The sequence below is a fragment of the Triturus cristatus genome, chromosome 1_2 (assembly GCF_964204655.1).
Source record: "Triturus cristatus chromosome 1_2, aTriCri1.1, whole genome shotgun sequence".
Lineage (NCBI taxonomy): Eukaryota > Metazoa > Chordata > Amphibia > Caudata > Salamandridae > Triturus > Triturus cristatus.
Genome location: NC_140580.1, coordinates 849,018,306 through 849,035,532, shown reverse-complemented (window position 1 = coordinate 849,035,532; position 17,227 = coordinate 849,018,306). Strand labels below are relative to the sequence as shown.

The 17,227-nt window shown below is 42.3% G+C and overlaps 1 protein-coding gene across 4 annotated transcripts in view; it reads left to right on the top strand.

Annotated features, from left to right (window-relative positions):
- The window catches only part of ZBTB17 (zinc finger and BTB domain containing 17), a 405,882-nt gene that overhangs the window by 121,469 nt on the left and 267,186 nt on the right, over window positions 1-17,227 (top strand). The window lies entirely within an intron of this gene.

The window sequence follows — 17,227 nt, the reverse complement described above, 5'->3', positions numbered from 1 at the left end:
ACCATACTCATTTTAGGAATTGTGGTGTGTTCTAAGGTGATTTTACCATGTGAAAAAGCCTTCTGCTGTGATATCATGAATCGTGTTTGAGTAAAAGCTATTTTCTCATGCTTTTCCCACAGAGGTTTGGAAGGTGATCTAGAAGCTAAACTGAGAGCATATTTTCTGTAAATTCACATTATCCTTCTCAGCCATGTGAGAAAGAAGTCTGACATTCTCAGTAAAACATGTACATCCAACAATGGCAGAGACTGTCAGTTGATTCCTTTGTGTTCTACTGCAGCTTCCCAGAGTGTTCTCAAGAACACCTTGAGTGCTAACAGTCCTACTTATGGCAAACGTATGGCACACCTGAAGCCATCTTGGTTGGAATAAAGTGGTAACTCTTAAAACATTTAATTTACAAAGGAACAAAATGAGGGGGTTCATTTTGCCACAGAAATTATGATTAGTTCTGCAGAAAGAAAAATTAGGGCACATTTTGACTTCTCAAATCCTCTTCTATTTCATAAACAAATTCTGATATGCAGACTGAAACATGCACTTTTAATACCAGCAGCAGACTTCCGTGGTGAGCAGTATCTTTACTACAGTGATCTAATGAGCAACTAGAGTATTAACATTCAGAATTTATGGCAAATGTGTGACATATCTGAATACCTTCTTGATGGAATCAAAGTAAAAAACTGAAAGCATTTCCTACTGAGGAGACTGCAGTAAATGAGGAAATTAGGAAACTTCATAACAAATAAATCTCCCAAGATGACCACCAGAGACAAAAAAGACCAAATGCAGCACAAATATCACCCAGATGTAGCCCACATGTAGCCCAATGACAGAAGTGTGCAAAACACTTATTTTTTTGTGTATTTGCAGTTTTATATAGTGCAGACTTGTCAGGTATTGGAGTGCTTTACATGAGCATTGGTTACATCACACAAGATCAAATTCATTTTGGTTGTAGACATGGGGAGATTAAGTGATTTGACCAGAATCACAGAATGTTGAGCTGAAGCAGAAACTCCAACCTGGTTCCCCAGTTGCAAAGTCTGCAGCTCTGGAAGTAACACCACATCCTCTCCCCTAGGTGCAACATTTAATCAAGTGGTCCACTGGATAAAAAAACATAAAGATTACATATAATTTAAAAGTTTTTTGTCGCTATTTGAAAACTCAGAAAATATGTCCTCATTTTAGTTTTTTAGAGCACTAACCATAATTTTGATGCAAATAAGACCCTCTCATATATGTAATTTCTAAAGGAAATACTCTAGGTATTACAGTTTTGATTACATCAAGATGACGTCAGGCGTTCCACACTTTTGTAATAAATATAAAATGTTAGCAATCTAGTTGTTCATTGGGATACTGTTGAGAGGCAGAGGCCAGGGGCACGGACTCTGAAAATTGAAGGCAGGTAGGAGAGTGCAGAGGCAACAATTTGACCACACTGGGCAGGCAGGAAGGGCAGTAACAGCACAACAGACTATGGAGGGCAGTGGAAAGGGGGGCAGGGGCAACAAACCAACAATACAGGACTGACAAGAGAGGCTGTGGCAATATAATAGACCATTGTGGGCAGAAGGAAGAGGCAGTGGTAGTAACACCATACATGCCAACAGACCCGTTTCAGCCAGCCAATGTCCAATGTTTTTAAGCTCAAATGGGCTTTATTTGATCTGTCTCCTGTCTACAATCTCCTCTTTTTCAATGTAACTCAAAGGGGAAAATCAATACCCCAGTTTTTTTTCAAAATCTCCCACTTACCAAGTTCAAAATGTTCACAAGTATGGTACATTGGATCATGGTAGGCAGGAGGAATTGGGGTAGGGACATGGACTTGGATAACAGAGGACAGGAGGGACATGGAGAGGTGCACCAAACTGACCCTACAGGGCTGGCATCAGGGTTTGCTGCAGCACAATACACCACACAGCGCATGCGGGACGGGAGTGCAGCACAACAATCCATAGAAAGCAATAGGGAGGGGACAGGACCATGCACATGGACAACAGAGAACAGAGGGGAAAGAGGCAATGGTAGCTAGCTGACCATAATGGACAGAAAGGAGAGCAAGCTGCAGCATAACAGACCATAAAGGGCAGGAGGGACGGATCAGGGGCATTACAATGGAACAGACAAGCCAGGAGGGAGGGAATAGGGGCTGCACATGGAAACAGAGGGCTGGGGGCAAGGGGGCAGGGCAGGAGCAGCAAGATGACCATTGAGGTCAGGCAGGATGGGCACTAGAAATAAGACACCCCATGGAGAGCAACACTGAGACTATGATGGCATACACACAGACCATGGAGGGAAGGTGGGAGGGGGTCAGGGGCAGCTAGCTGACCACACAGGGAAGGTGGGAGGGGCCATGGCAGCACAGAAGACCATGCATGGCAAGCGGGAGGGTTAGTGGCAGCACAGTGGCTATGTTGGGCAAGAAGGAGGGTGCAGGGGCATGCACAAAGGACCATGGAGGATAGAAGGGAGGGTCAGGACCTGGGCACAGACAAGAGAGTTCAGGGGAAGGGGCCCTCACAACAGACCGTGCGGGGCAGGCAGGAGGAGCAGTTGCAGCACAACAGACCAGGGAGGGCAGAAGGGTGTGGCAGTAAAATGGACCATGGAGGACAGGAGGAAGGGGATAGGGGCATGGCATGTGGACAGGCAGGGTGGAGGTGGCCGGGACAGGTTACAGTCATCTGACAATGCTAGGCAGGTGGGAGGGGAGTGGCAGCTCAACAGAACACTCAGAGTAGATAGGAGTGGCAGGTCCATGGAAAATGGTGGGCAAAAAGGATGGAGAAGGGGCATGCACAAAGACATCGGAGGGCAGGGGGAAGGAGAATAGGGGCAGAAATCTAACCACAGAGGCTAAGCATGAGGTCAATGATGGGCCATAGATTTGGGCAACGGAGGGCAGGAGGAGTGGACTGGTACATCATGCTAAATGGAGGGCAGTGGTACACATCAGACCATGCATGGCAGGAGGGAGGAGGCTAGTCCATGGATTCAGACAACAGAGGATAGGGAGGAGGTGGGTGGGGCTGCAAGCTAATTGTTCAGAGAAGGTGGGTATTAGGAACTTTATTGTTTTTAAAATGTGTGTCTGTGCGAACTACTTAAAATATGAACAAGTATGCAGCATAATCTCACTTTTATTCAGGAAGAAGAAGACGTTTGTGACTGTGACTCCGGGCTCACTTGGTAGAAACACCCCCTGACCCTCCACCCCCATCGCAAAATGTAATGCCTGTGAAAAGGGTAGGTGGATGCAGTGTTATATAGAACATAGTCCTGAGAGCACAGTTGAAAATGAAAACTAGATATAGTATATGGTATAAACTATGCACCAAAAAGTGTGATATAAGATGAACCGGGGTGTGAAATATAATATGCAATACATTGTGCGTAATGACAGATTCATTGGAGAGCACGAGATAGCACAGGCACTAGCACGTGCTATGCGATATGCGCCTTGGAGTGTAATATGCACAGGGCAGTGTTGTGTAACCTAACTAGTCTCTAAAGTTGTAATATAAAATATGTGCTGGGGAGTGTAACGTTGCATATGCACTGTGACAAAGATATGGATCCCAGATTGTAATATGTATGGCATAGCGCTGTGCATTTTAACATAGGCATCGAGGAAGGCACGTTAGATGGGGCAATATAACCCGTGCGAAGGCAAGTGTGGCATGACATATTCACGGGGTGGTGTTATAGTGCACATGGGCTAGAGAGTGTCATAGCATATGCACTAGCTGATGGAATACAACACAGAGGTGTGAGGCACTTGGCAGGCACTTGTGGGTGTAACACAGCATTGGGCTCAGCCAGGAGCACGCTGTGACTCTCAAGTGAGGTTTATCTCCTTTCCAGAGAGTAAAATAAAAAGTATTACACATCCGGCGGTGGATGTGGGTTTTATAAACCGTGAGGGGGGGTCTCTTGCATGGTTTGGTCGAATTTTTGTCAAATCCCCTTTGAATGGCTTGGTGTGCGTGTATATTAAATGTGCCCGTCAATAGCTACCCATGTTTGTATAAATAAACGACAAGGGTGTCTACTTGGAGAGTACCCACCGGCGGGGGCGCCGGGATTAGGCACGGTAGGGCGTCACGTCAGAGCTTCACTAGCGGTGTAAATACATTCCATTTGGATTCATTCTATGCATAGTTGCCTTTTAATGAATATCACGCAATTCGTCATGGTGATAGGTACATACGGTTTGTCCAGCATGTCCTAGGTGTTTCTATAAATATATATTTTTTTAAAATAATAAAAAAGAAAGGCCGGCCCCGGGGGATGGGATCCCCGGGGCCATAAGTGGCCTGAGGAGGGGGGCAACGCAGCCCCCTCCTAAAGAATAAAAAAAAAAAAAAATACATGACCCGGGGGTTGGGGTCCCCGGGGCCGATTAAGGCCTTGGGAGGGCCAAATTTATTTTTTTCAACAAAAAAAAATATGGTGCAGGCCCTGGGGGATGGGGTCCCCAGGGCCAGTAAATCAGAAAAAGAAGGGGGGCCACACAGCCCTCCTTCTTAAAAAAAAAAAAATAAAAGACCGGCATCGCGCTGGAGGCCACGCCCCCTCCTTGCAGCAAACGCGCCCCCTGGCCAGTTGTAAGTTGGGTAATTAATTACCCTTCAATACTGAGGGTCCCTGAGGGCGAACTAGCCCAACAGGTATCTCCAGTATGCGCCAGGGAGCTGCGTTGCAGACAGGTGTTCTGAGGCCACGCACCTTTTTACACCTCTATGCAACGCAGCTCTGTGGCACTTACTGGAGGTACCTAGTGGGCTAGTTTGACCCTAGGGACCCTTAGGATTCAAGGGGACTTAATCTCTCAACTTAGAATGGCCACAGGGCGCGTTTACACAGTGGTGAAGGGAGGTGACGGGGCCTGAGTTAACGTGTGCAAACAAGCCCTGTGGCGCGTTTTAAGTTGGGGAAATAATTCCCCTTCAATCCTGAGGGACCCTGGGCGCCAACTAGCCCACCAGGTGCTTCCAGTGAGCGCCACTGCGCTGCGTTGCAGAGAGGTGGTGCAGGCCGTGCCCCTTTTTACATCTCTCTGCAACGCAGCTCTGTGGCGCTTACTGGAGGTACCTAGTGGTCTAGTTGGACCCTAGGGACCCTCAGGATTCAAGGGGACTTAATCTCCCAACTTAAAACAGCCACAGGGCGTGTTTACACAGTGGGGAAGTGAGGGGACGGGGCCTGAGGTGACGTGTGCAAACACGTCCTGTGGTGCGTTTTAAGAGGTAGTTTTAATCCCCTGCCCTATTATATACTAGGGGCTTACAGAGGAGGTCATGCTGATCACAGGGGGGCCCCAACGCGTAGTGTTCCCTAGTGTATGTAGGTGTTTTCACTGTATTCTGAGTGTCTTTTAACATAGCACTGGCTCTAGGACTGGTTAGTCAGACTCAGTTACCACCAGTATCTGAAAAAGTTGAGGGTACAGGATGATTTTGCAACAAGGCTTCTTTCTGCTCTTCTGTTTGTTCTTTCTGCACGTTATCCTTCTTCCTGCACTTTTCTTCGTCTTTGAGGACTTCTGTTGCTTCTTTCTGCATTTCTTTTTTTTCTTTCTGTGCGTTGTTTCTTCTTTCTTCACATGTCCTATCTCTGTAGGCATAGTTAGAAATTAGCATTTAAAAAACCTTTGAAATTCACTGAAACAACCATAGGTTTCAGGCACGTTATAGTTAGGAATTGGCATTTAAAAAACCTTAGAAATTCACTGAAAAAACCATAGGTTTCAGGGGCGTTATAGTTAGCTGGACTTTTCACTCGTACAAAACCATTGAAATTCCCCCGTTATAGTTAGTTCAGCTAACTATAACTCGCGCGCCCGCAATGCACTGCTGATGACGTCACATATTACATCACTCTTGACATGGTCAGTGACATCACTCATGACATCACTGATGACATCTCAAATCACATCACTGATGACATCATCCTTGTGATAGAGTGGCAGACCTCCTCTCCCCCTAATATAACCTTTGATACACACATTCAAAAATAGAAACTAAAATTTTCAAAACAATGGACATACCAATATCAGTTACAACAACCTATTCAGTAATTCTAAGATCCACATACACATCCACTCATTCACCAACAGTCCTATACAGTCACTCATACATGTACTCACTCATCATATGTACTCATACACCTATACATCCTGTTACACAACACCACTCATCCATAGTTACTCACACACATAGTCACTCATGCTAATAAAGAATCAAACATCCATTTACTTGCATATACAGTTATACACATACCACCACACTTACTAATAGAGAAACTTACACATACTTAGTCTTTTAAACAATCACTTATAGAAACACATACTTATTCATACAGGAACTCTTTCAATCTCTCACTCTCACATATACTCACTTATATACACCAATAATCACGTATACTAGTTTAAAACATATGTAGTTACTCATAAAGACACTATTGAGACAGTCATTCACTCACTAACACACCCATGCACACTCTCATCCACCCATACAGTCCTGCACATATGCTGTCTTCAACACATACAAACAGTGAGTCACTCATTCACGCACCTATGCACTACGTAATACCCCCCACCGAACCATACAGACACTCAGACACTCATACTGATACTCAAAAAACCAACTAATAACCTATATAGACACTTATGTAGCTATTCACCAGCCCATGCAGCCACTTATACACAAACGGAGAGACTGATACAGATATTTACATATTTAAACATTACTCACTAAGCCATGTATTCACTAAGATACACTTAATCAGTCAGTTATACAATCCATTTTTCAAAAACAAATCATCCATTTAGACACTTATATACCCATTTATTCTTCCATCGACCTTGAGATATACATATATAAAACATGTAATTTTCAGAAAAACACACATTCACTGGATGATGTCATCAGTGATGTCATTTGAGATGTCATCAGTGATGTCATCAGTGATGTCACTGACCATGTCATGAGTGATGTAATATGTGACGTCATCAGCAGTGCATTGCGGGGGCGCGAGTTATAGTTAGCTGAACTAACTATAACGGGAGAATTTCAATGGTTTTGTACGAGTGAAAAGTCCAGCTAACTATAACGCCCCTGAAACCTATGGTTTTTTCAGTGAATATATATATATATATATATTATCTACTGGCGGTCGCCAGTAGATAGTTATAGTTACAACCTAGTTTCCATAGGAAATCTCAAAATTCTATTTTGAATAACTTTGGCGCCGGTTGACGAATCCTCGCGAAATTTTCAAAACTAATGGGGCGCTCCGCTCAGCTCCTACCCTGAAAGTCTCGGGGTGATTCCTCATGCGGGGGCCGAGAAAAAAGGGGGGTCCCAAAACGCGTTTTCCCCATGCATTTTTCCATAGGACCTTTAGTCGCAGCTACAGCCCGAACGGCTGAACAGAATTACGTGAAATTTGGCAGAGAGGTAGCCATAAGGTCAAGGAAGTGCCTTTTGCAGGTCTGGTGTAAATCTGTTCAGTATTTCCTGAGAAAATAGCATTTAAAAGCATATCAATATCAATACGCGCGCACCGTGCGCGCACTGTGCGCGCACCCTGCCGTGCGCGAGCGCAATTCTGATTGGTTGTTAGATGTCGGTAAACATTAAAATCGGTCGAAACCAGGAAGTGTCGGCCGCCATTTTGTCTCTCGCAGTCTGAGGGGGTGAAAAAAAAGGTGGAGAACGTGAAAAGGGGGCAGAGTGGACAGTTCCTGACCCCCTAGCCTTGGTCAGGGGGTCACAGAAGGACCCCCAAGGGAGAAAAAAACATTTTTTTTTTTTTAAATCGCGAGGTGCGAGCACTGCGCGCGCACGGCACGCACTGCGAACCGTGGTCGCTCGGTATGCGAAGCGCACCGAGCGCCCACAGCGCGCGCACGGTGCGCGCTCCTCGCGATTTAAAAAAAAAAAAAATTCATGGTGCGCGCACGGTGAAAAACATGAAATTTTTTTTTTTTTATAAATACATAACTTAGCATTTAAAAAACCGTACAAATTCACTGAAAAAACCATAGGTTTCACACACGTTATAGTTACGAATTAGCATTTAAAAAACCTTGCAAATTCACTTAAAAAACCATAGGTTTCACACATGTTATAGTTAGCTGGACATTTCACTCGTAAAAAACCAATGAAATTCCCCCGTTATAGTTAGTGCAGGCAACTATAACTCACGCGACCGCAATCCTCTGCTGATGACGTCAGATATTACATCACTGATGACATATGTGTCTTTATGAAAAATAAATATTTGTAATATATGTATAGCTAAAGATTAATGGAAGAAGACATGGGTAAATAAGTGTCTAAATACAGTGATGTAATATCTGACGTCATCAGCAGAGGATTGCGGTCGCGTGAGTTATAGTTGCCTGCACTAACTATAACGGGGGAATTTCATTGGTTTTTTACGAGTGAAATGTCCAGCTAACTATAACATGTGTGAAACCTATGGTTTTTTAAGTGAATATATATATATATATATATATATATATATATATATATATATATATATATATATATATATATATACACACACACACACATATACACCCACTTATATAGAGACATGTATATGTAGGTTTGTGTGTTTATTTATCCACATATGTAATTATATGTATGTATATATACATGTATGTAGATATATATATATGTATATGTGTGTATGTGTCTGCATGTGTATATATGTGTTTATATGTGCATGTGTATATATGTGTGTGGGTGTAAACGTATTAGTACATATGTGTGGTATATATGATGTGTGTGTGGGTGTATCTGTATTGGTATATATGTGTGGTATATAAGATGTGTGTGTCTATGTATGTATGTGTGTATATTAATGTGTATCGAAATAAGGAGAGGGGAGAGGAGGATATGGCTAGGTTCGTTCTCCTAGGTACTAATAACGCAAAAAAAGATCTGACAGGGATCAGAGAACCTAGCCAGATGGGAAGGGAGGGGTCTACTTAGGGAGTAAGACGCACCTCAAATAGAGAAAATAAAATAATTTTCTTGAGTCCCCTCACTCACCAAAGGTTTCACCTAGGTGACATGCTTCATCATTGGGGCCATCCCAAGCATCTACTGCTTGGGGCGTGCTGCGACTTGCGACAGTTACGTAGGAGCACTATTTAGTGAAGACTATGTGTAGTGCAGTGAGAGGGGAGTGGTGTGGGTTTAAATTAAAAATTACCTAGCTAGTGAGCGTAAATGAGTTTATTCGTGCTTCTAGTTGGTAAAGGATAAAAGGGGGGGTTAATAAAAGGGAGGAATTGGGTAATAATGTGCTAATAGTCCCTAATATTGAAAGCCAACATGTTTCGAGGTTATCCCCTAAACCTCTTCTTCAGGACCGCATGGGGACCAGCCCCATATGTACCACTCCGTGCAAAGGCCTATAATAAGGTGATAAAGTAAAACGGAAAAATAAAAAGGAAAAACGCACACATTAGTGTCAGCGTAAATCAATTACATACGGTTAGATTGAACGCGTAGTATCTGGAGAAATACAAAAAACATACATGTTAATACGCTGCCTGCCCAACGATGTCGCGGGAAGGTGATTCATCTAAGATCAATTTCAACCGTAGGTGATGGTGCTCATGCCTGTAACTTAGAATAGGTGTAGACATCCCATGCAGTCTGGTAAAACACATATGAAAAGACATTACACTCGTGATGGGACATCCGACATAACAGACACAACATAAAACATATATAGTGATATTTGGACCTACTTGGTAGTTAATCAAAATTTGCCTTATCGTCTGCCGGGGTGGAGGAACCTAAATAACCCTAGGAGAGAGTGGGGGTTATAAAGCTTAGAGTTGGTATGGCGTTACAGCCCTGCAGAATGCACAAAAGTTCAAGTTAGTGAAAAAAATGGAAAAAGGGGCTCAAGGTTGCAAGTTAGTCCCAGGCGCAGGAGAGAGAAAACTTACTTGACTCGGCTTGCCTCCGTCAAATTGACCTATTGGATCCCATCGGCGGACCGCATCTTAGCGTGTCCTGGGTTCCAGTGGTTTAAATACTATCTGAGATTATTAGAAAATGCTTAGTCACCGGCTCTTGGAAGAGAAGAGCTGGGCCGTGTGTAGCGCTTCGTTTGTAGCGGCCATCTTGAGTGAAGTAGGCAATGCGTTTTAGGTCTATGAAAGTTGGATAAGGATTTTAAAATAATTGTGAAGGGTGCGGAGCACACTAGCATTGAAGGGGAAGAGTTAGCGAATTATTATGAAAAAATTATTGAAAGCAGACAATGGCGAGTCTCGAACCTGGGAGATCGAGAGGGAGTTGTCTTAGTAGTAAGAGGAAACGCAATAATGTGGCGGCCATTTTAGCCTAGTTGGCTAAGGAAGGGAAAGATAGGGAAAGCCATAGTCCCAGGCACAATTGAGAAGGGTGGGCACTGGCTCATAGCTAAAAATGGGAAAAAAATGACTAATGAGGAAAAATGTAAGGTAACAAAAATAAAATTTGTAATTAAAAATTAATGGAAAGGAATATTAATAGAATTAAGAACAAAATTAGAATGATGCAAGACATTGGCAACAAAGGTGTAAAAATGATGCAGATGGTTTTCTTAAAGTAAAGATTATTAAGCAAATAAATTAAGAAAAACCGGTAATAAAAATTAGGAAAAAGGACTAGGGGTTAGGCAAAAATCAGAATATACAACAAGTTAAAAAAGGAAAAATGAAAAAGCAAAATATGTCCGTGAGGTTATGCCTGTTTATCTGACAAATTGGCCCCACGGGATATTGTCATTTAATCCTTTGGTATCGGTGCGCAGACCCAGCGTTGTTCTTTTTCTAGCAGTCTATGCTCGAGGTTGTCACAAGGCTTGATATGCTCCAGGACCACCCACCTCATGTCGTTAGGTGTGTGTTGCTTGTCGTTAAAATGTGCTGTCATTCTGGTACTTGCTCTGTGGCATCGGATGTTGCTACGGTGTTCACAAATCCTTGTGCTCGCCCTCCTAGTTGTCATGCCCACATAGTGGAGATTGCAGGAGCATGTGATCACGTAGTCTACACCCACTGTGTTGCATGTCGTGAAATTTCTGAGTTCCCATGTCGTGCCTGTGTTGAATTGGACCGTTTTTGTGGTCGAGGTCAGGTGGCACACACTGCAATTATGACAGGGGTGATGGCCTGTAGGTAAGGTGCTTATGGTCTTTTACATATTCCTCTGGTTCGCTTTAGGGTGTGTGTGTACCAAGAGGTCGCGTAGATTCTTTCCCCTCCTCTGTGAAAACATGGGTGTTGGGATATCAAGGTTGCCGCTGTTAAGGATCCTCCAGTGTTTTTTTACCATCTTGGTGATTTTGTCCGACGCTGTGCTAAAAGTGGTGATGCAGATGGGTCTCCTGTCTTTTTCGGTTTCCTGTTTAACGTAAGTTTCTAGGAGGGCATCTCTGTTGTTATTTTTTGGTCTCTTCTTTGCTTTATTGATGACATGAGAGGGATACTTTCTGACTTTGTTTTTTTGCCAGGTCTCTGGCCTGTTCCTCATAGTCGCACGTTTCCGTGCAATTTCTCCTTAATCTGTGGAATTGGCCAAATGGTAGGTTCTCTTTGAGGTATCTTGGATGGAAACGGTCATATAGAGCAAGAGACAGTTCTTCGCAGTAGGTTTAAAATGAGTAGTGGTTTTTAGGTGTCCTTCTGCGGCGTAGATGTTGAGGTCTAGAAAGGTAAGCTCAGATCTGCTCATTGTGTGTGTAAATTTGAGGAAAGGGTCTTGTAAGTATAACCATTCTAAAAACAGATTAGCCTCTCTTTCATCGCCATTCCATATTACTAGTATATCCTCTATGTATCTCTTCCATTCGGTGATCAGGGGCCGAAAGGTGGTGTTGTCCGAAAGGATCTTCTCTTCTTCCATGTGGTGGACATACAAACCCGCTACACTAGGAGCCAAGGTGCTGCCCATACTAGTCCCGTGTTGTGGTTGGAAGATTGTATCTTCGAAACGGAAGACATTTTCAGTGAGGGCCCATTTGCATCATTCCAAAACCATATGTCGCGGTGTATGGTAAGGCCAGGACACTCCATAGAGAATGTCTTCTAGGATGTCCAGGGTTGCCTTATGGGGTAGGCTTGTGTAGAGGCTTTCCACATCAAGACCTATGAGAATGTTGTTACTGGGGTCGAAGGGTAAGTCCTTGAGGAGGGACTGCTTTTGTGTCTTTGAGGTAAGTATTGGTATTCTGAATGAGCGGCCGTAGGAAAGCATCCGCAAATTTTGATAGTGGTTCAAGGATGCAACCGATACCTGAGACTATAGGACGTCCCGGGGGGTTCTCCAACCGTTTATGGATCTTTGGTAGTGTGTAGAAGTATGGCATTGTGGGGTGATTGTTGATCAAGAAATCACCCTCTTTTTTTAATTACCCAATCGTGGGCCAGGGCGTCTTCCACCATGCTGGTTATTCCAATTCGTATACGTTCGGTAGGGTCTTCTGCGATGCATTTGTAGTTCCTCTCGTCCGATAGGAGTCTGAGGCATTCTGAACGGTATGCCTCTGTGCTTTGTATAACGATGCCACCCCCTTTGTCGGCTGGCTTGATGGTGATATCTCCATTGTCCGCCAGAGATTTAAGTGCCTCTTGCTCCGTTTTGGTCGTGTTATGGAAGACTTTGAGTGTTCTTGGATCCAAGTCTCCTGTTTCTCTTAGAACTGCTTTCTCAAAAGCCAGTAGTTCTACTGGTAGGGCGGTGGATGGTGGTGTGAATGTTGACTTTGGGCGTAGGTTGGCGTCACCTCTTGGAGCGTCCGTTAGTGGTTTATTATCAAAATAAACTCTCAATTTGAGTTTCCTTATGAACTCGCTCAGTTCACGACTGAGTAAGAACTTGTCCAGGGATGGGGTGGGTACGAAACCAAAACCTTCTCTAGGACCTCGAGTTGGTTCTTAGGTATGGCGGTCCCTGATGTATGTGTCTATATGTATGTATATGTCAAAAATACCCTTTCAGGCATAGAATGACTCAAATTATGCAAAAAAGCAGAGAACTGCAGAGAAATGTTTGTATGTATATGTTTGTATATACATGTGTAGGTATGTATATACATTTGTAGGTATGTATATATGTGTGTACATATACACATGTATATACACGTGTGTATTTGTATGCGTGTGTTATGTATATACATATATGTACATCTGTATGAATATACATGTGTATGTATATATGTTTGTAGATATATATGTGAATGTATGTGTGTATATCCGTATATATATGTGTGTGTATGTATAGATATACAAGTATGTGTGTATGTATATATATGTACTAATATATGTATACATCTATGCATAGATGTGTGTGTATAATCTGTATCTATTTGTGTATATATAGATATATGTATATATGTATATGTATGTGTATATATGTACGTATATATATGCGTGCATGTGTAGATGTGTGTGTATGTATATAGGTATGTGTGTATGTAGATGTGTATGTATGTGTATATATGTATATATAAAGGAGGAATAAAATAATCTGATAGCACGAACTTGGGTCTGTGTCCGTATTTGGATGTATCCTGTTTGCGGCGGAGAAGCAACTAATGTATAGATGTATGTGTACATGTGTATGTGTATATATTTATGTATGTATATATGTACTAATATATATGTATATAACTATGCATAGATGTGTTTGTATATGGACATATATGTTTGTATATAATCTATATATCTATGTATGTTCATCTATATATAGATATATGTATATATTTATGTATGTACATCATTGTGTTATGTGTATGTATGTGTATATATGCATGTGCATATATGTATGTGTGTGCGTATATATGTGTATTTATATGTGTGGGTAGATATGCATGTGTATGTATATATGTATGTACGTGTATATATATATATGTGTGTGTATATGAATGTATATCTCACTTGTAAGACGTATTATGGGTCCTACGTATTGGGAGTGTACATGTGGACTTCAATATGTTGGAAGTATGAAATAATAATCCCATAAACACATACTCCAACATATTGGGGCCATTCACAACTCAGACCTCACTTGCCTTGTAGCACAATAGTTCCTTGATTCTTTTAGCTTTCAAAAATTCTCTCTATTACTGTCTTTCTACTTTTCCATATAAATAGTTTTTTTAATATTCAAGTACACATCGAAGTCAGGAATGCAAGTATTCTATCAACACACTTTCTAGAACATTCTACAACACGTGGAGGTTAAAAGTTCATAAATTTTTTTAAACCGAACAATATTTTTTTGCAACATTTTCTCAAACATTCAACGGCACGTGCAGGTTAAAAGTTGACGATTGTTTTAAGTTCGAACAGTGCCTTCCAAATGCAAGAAGCAGGTGTGGTTGAGTTGAGCAAATTTTATCCTATAATATGTACTATAATATGTACGTTCAAACTGCTTTTTCTTAACCAATCACAAACATACTTTTCCACAAAACGAATGTGCACCCTACTTTTAAAAAACAATGCTTTTCATCTCCCAATCAGGTACCGTTTTGTATGCGAAAAGAAACTATTTCCCCGTCTTAAAAAATATCTCTTATTCTACGAAGGAACTGCATGAGCTACAGACATCTTTCCATACCTTTCAGCCATACCTTCAAAATGCTAGTGTGGATCGTAGGACATAGCTATGTTTTCTGGTGAAAGAGGTATGCAGAACAGAGACGTTTTGACTTAGACCTAGGTTTACAAAATGTGGACCTTAAATGGTTTGGACAGAGAGGATTGAAGTGGCACCAATTGTTGCCTTGGTTAAAACCGGATTGCATCTCCAACACCCTGACCTCATGATTGTGCACTGTGGTGGAAACGACCCAGGCACATTGACTGGGGTAGATTTGGAAATGCTTATGAAGGACACCTTTGGACAATTGATGTTACTTTTGCCTCAAACTCTCTTTGTATATTCCAATATATGCCAAAGACAGAAGTGGAAATGGCCCAAACAATTTTGTCCTCAGATTGGAAAATTTCGGAAAAAAGTCAACAAAGCTGTCTCTGCATACCTCAGAGACCACAAAATGGGGTCCATATACAACAACAACATACGTTTTGATATGGTGGATATATATAGAAGTTATGGAGTACACTTCACATATCAGGGAAACAGAGTTTTCCTCAATAACTTGAAGCTGTGCATCCGCACTTATATGTAGCTCCAATTAATGAATACAAGGGCTCTTTTTAGAGCCACCCTATAACTTACAACTTAGGCCCCCTATTTTAGGGTCATATAACGCCAACTCCCACACCCTCACCAAAATGTATTCTCCACACAGCTGTGGCGCAGCGGCCAGACCATCTCACTTTGCAGCAGAGACCTCTCGCTTTGATCCCCAGCTCTACTCACCCATAGGGGTGAGTAGTTTGCGCTCTACAAATACCATATTGATTTACCTTCATACTCCCTATACAACACCATCTAAGCACCATGCACAAGCTACAATGTTCTATACAAAAGTTCATCCAAGTACCTATAACTACATGCTGACACTACTTGCACAGATGTGGCACAGCTGCCAGAGCACATGACTTCACAGCATATGACACACAGTTTGGGCTCATGCTTTAATCCTCGACTCCGGCAGCAGATCAGCTTAGCAACATGAGACTCTAGACAATACCTCACATATATTCCGTACCCCAGGACTTTCATACCAGTACGGGTCAGTAGTTCGTCCTAGTAGTTATAAACACATCTGGACACTACTTCCACAACTGTAGTGCCACGGCGCATGACACACAATTTGGGCTCACGCTTTAATCGCCGAGTCCCGCACCAGCTCACCTTACCCGCATCAGACTCTACCCAATACCTCACTTAATTTCCGAAGCCCACCACTTACACACCGGTAGGGGTAAATACTTTGCTTCGCATCCCCTCTATAGCACACCCTAAACACCCCACAGAGGTTACAGTGCTCCTACCCTCCTATTTCCCACTTTTCCACCCTTTTTTCCCCCTTTTTTCACCTTACTCGCTTCAACGGAATCACAAAATATTGGCCAACACTTCCTAGTTGCAACCACTCGCACCGCTCGCAGCCAATCAGCAACAAGCTCGTGCTCATAACGCCTCAGCCAATCAGATGGCAGAATTCACAAAAATCGATATCTGTAAATATCGATACTTCTCAAAAACTACTGAACGACTTTACACCAAATAAACAAATGCGTGCTTTCTAGACCAAGACCCTTCTCCCTGCCGAATTTGGGGTAATTCTGTTCACCCGTTCGACCTGTAGCCTTGTCTAAAGTTTCCTAGGGAAATTAACATGGAGAAAACACGTTTTGGGACCCACCTTTTTTCTCGGCCTCCCCCCTTGACAAATCACCCCCAACCTTTCCACATAGGAGCTGATCTCAACAAAGAATTAGTATTGAAAACTTCGCGAAGATTCGTCAATCGGCGCCTAAGTTATTGGTAATAGAATGTTGCCATTTTCCTATGGTAACTAGGTCCTAACTATAATTACCTACTGGCGACCTCCAGTAGGTAATAATGTGTATACATACATATTTGACGGTGCCTGTGGTTATGGTTAAACCTCCAACTTCACTTATAACTTTGTTGCTGTTTTACAAATATGCACAACATTTTTTGAACGGCGTAAGTGACTTAATTTAGTCATAGGACATTTCGTGCAGATCTGTCCATGGGGTGAAAATTAAAAAGTTGTTTTCTTTTTTAACTCCAATAGGAAGCCACTTCAGCAAAAACACTGATTTGAATCGAATCAAAATCCTTGAAATGTATACATTATTCAGAGGAGTAAATTTGCTTGGTTTGATGTTAATCTGTTTTGTAGTGTTTGAAAATTATGAATTACAAAACGTTACTCTTCATTGTCAAATAGCAAATCATTTGAGGATCTCGATTCGCAAATCATCGGAGTATAATACATTAGAAAAATAATTGGAAAGAAGAGCAGCTTATCCTGTCTCCCAATGTGAGATCAGTGGCTCTGATTGGCTGCAACAACTGAATTATTTTGTTGCAGCAGTCATTGGAGTATGCCAGCCACCAAAGCCTGCTTCTGGAATAAAAAAAGAACATTTGATCGGTTTTGGAATGAGGCTGGGATAGCATCCCCTGACTGCAGGGAGCATGTGAGGCACCTAGGCCCACAGTCCATTGACAAATGCCATGCA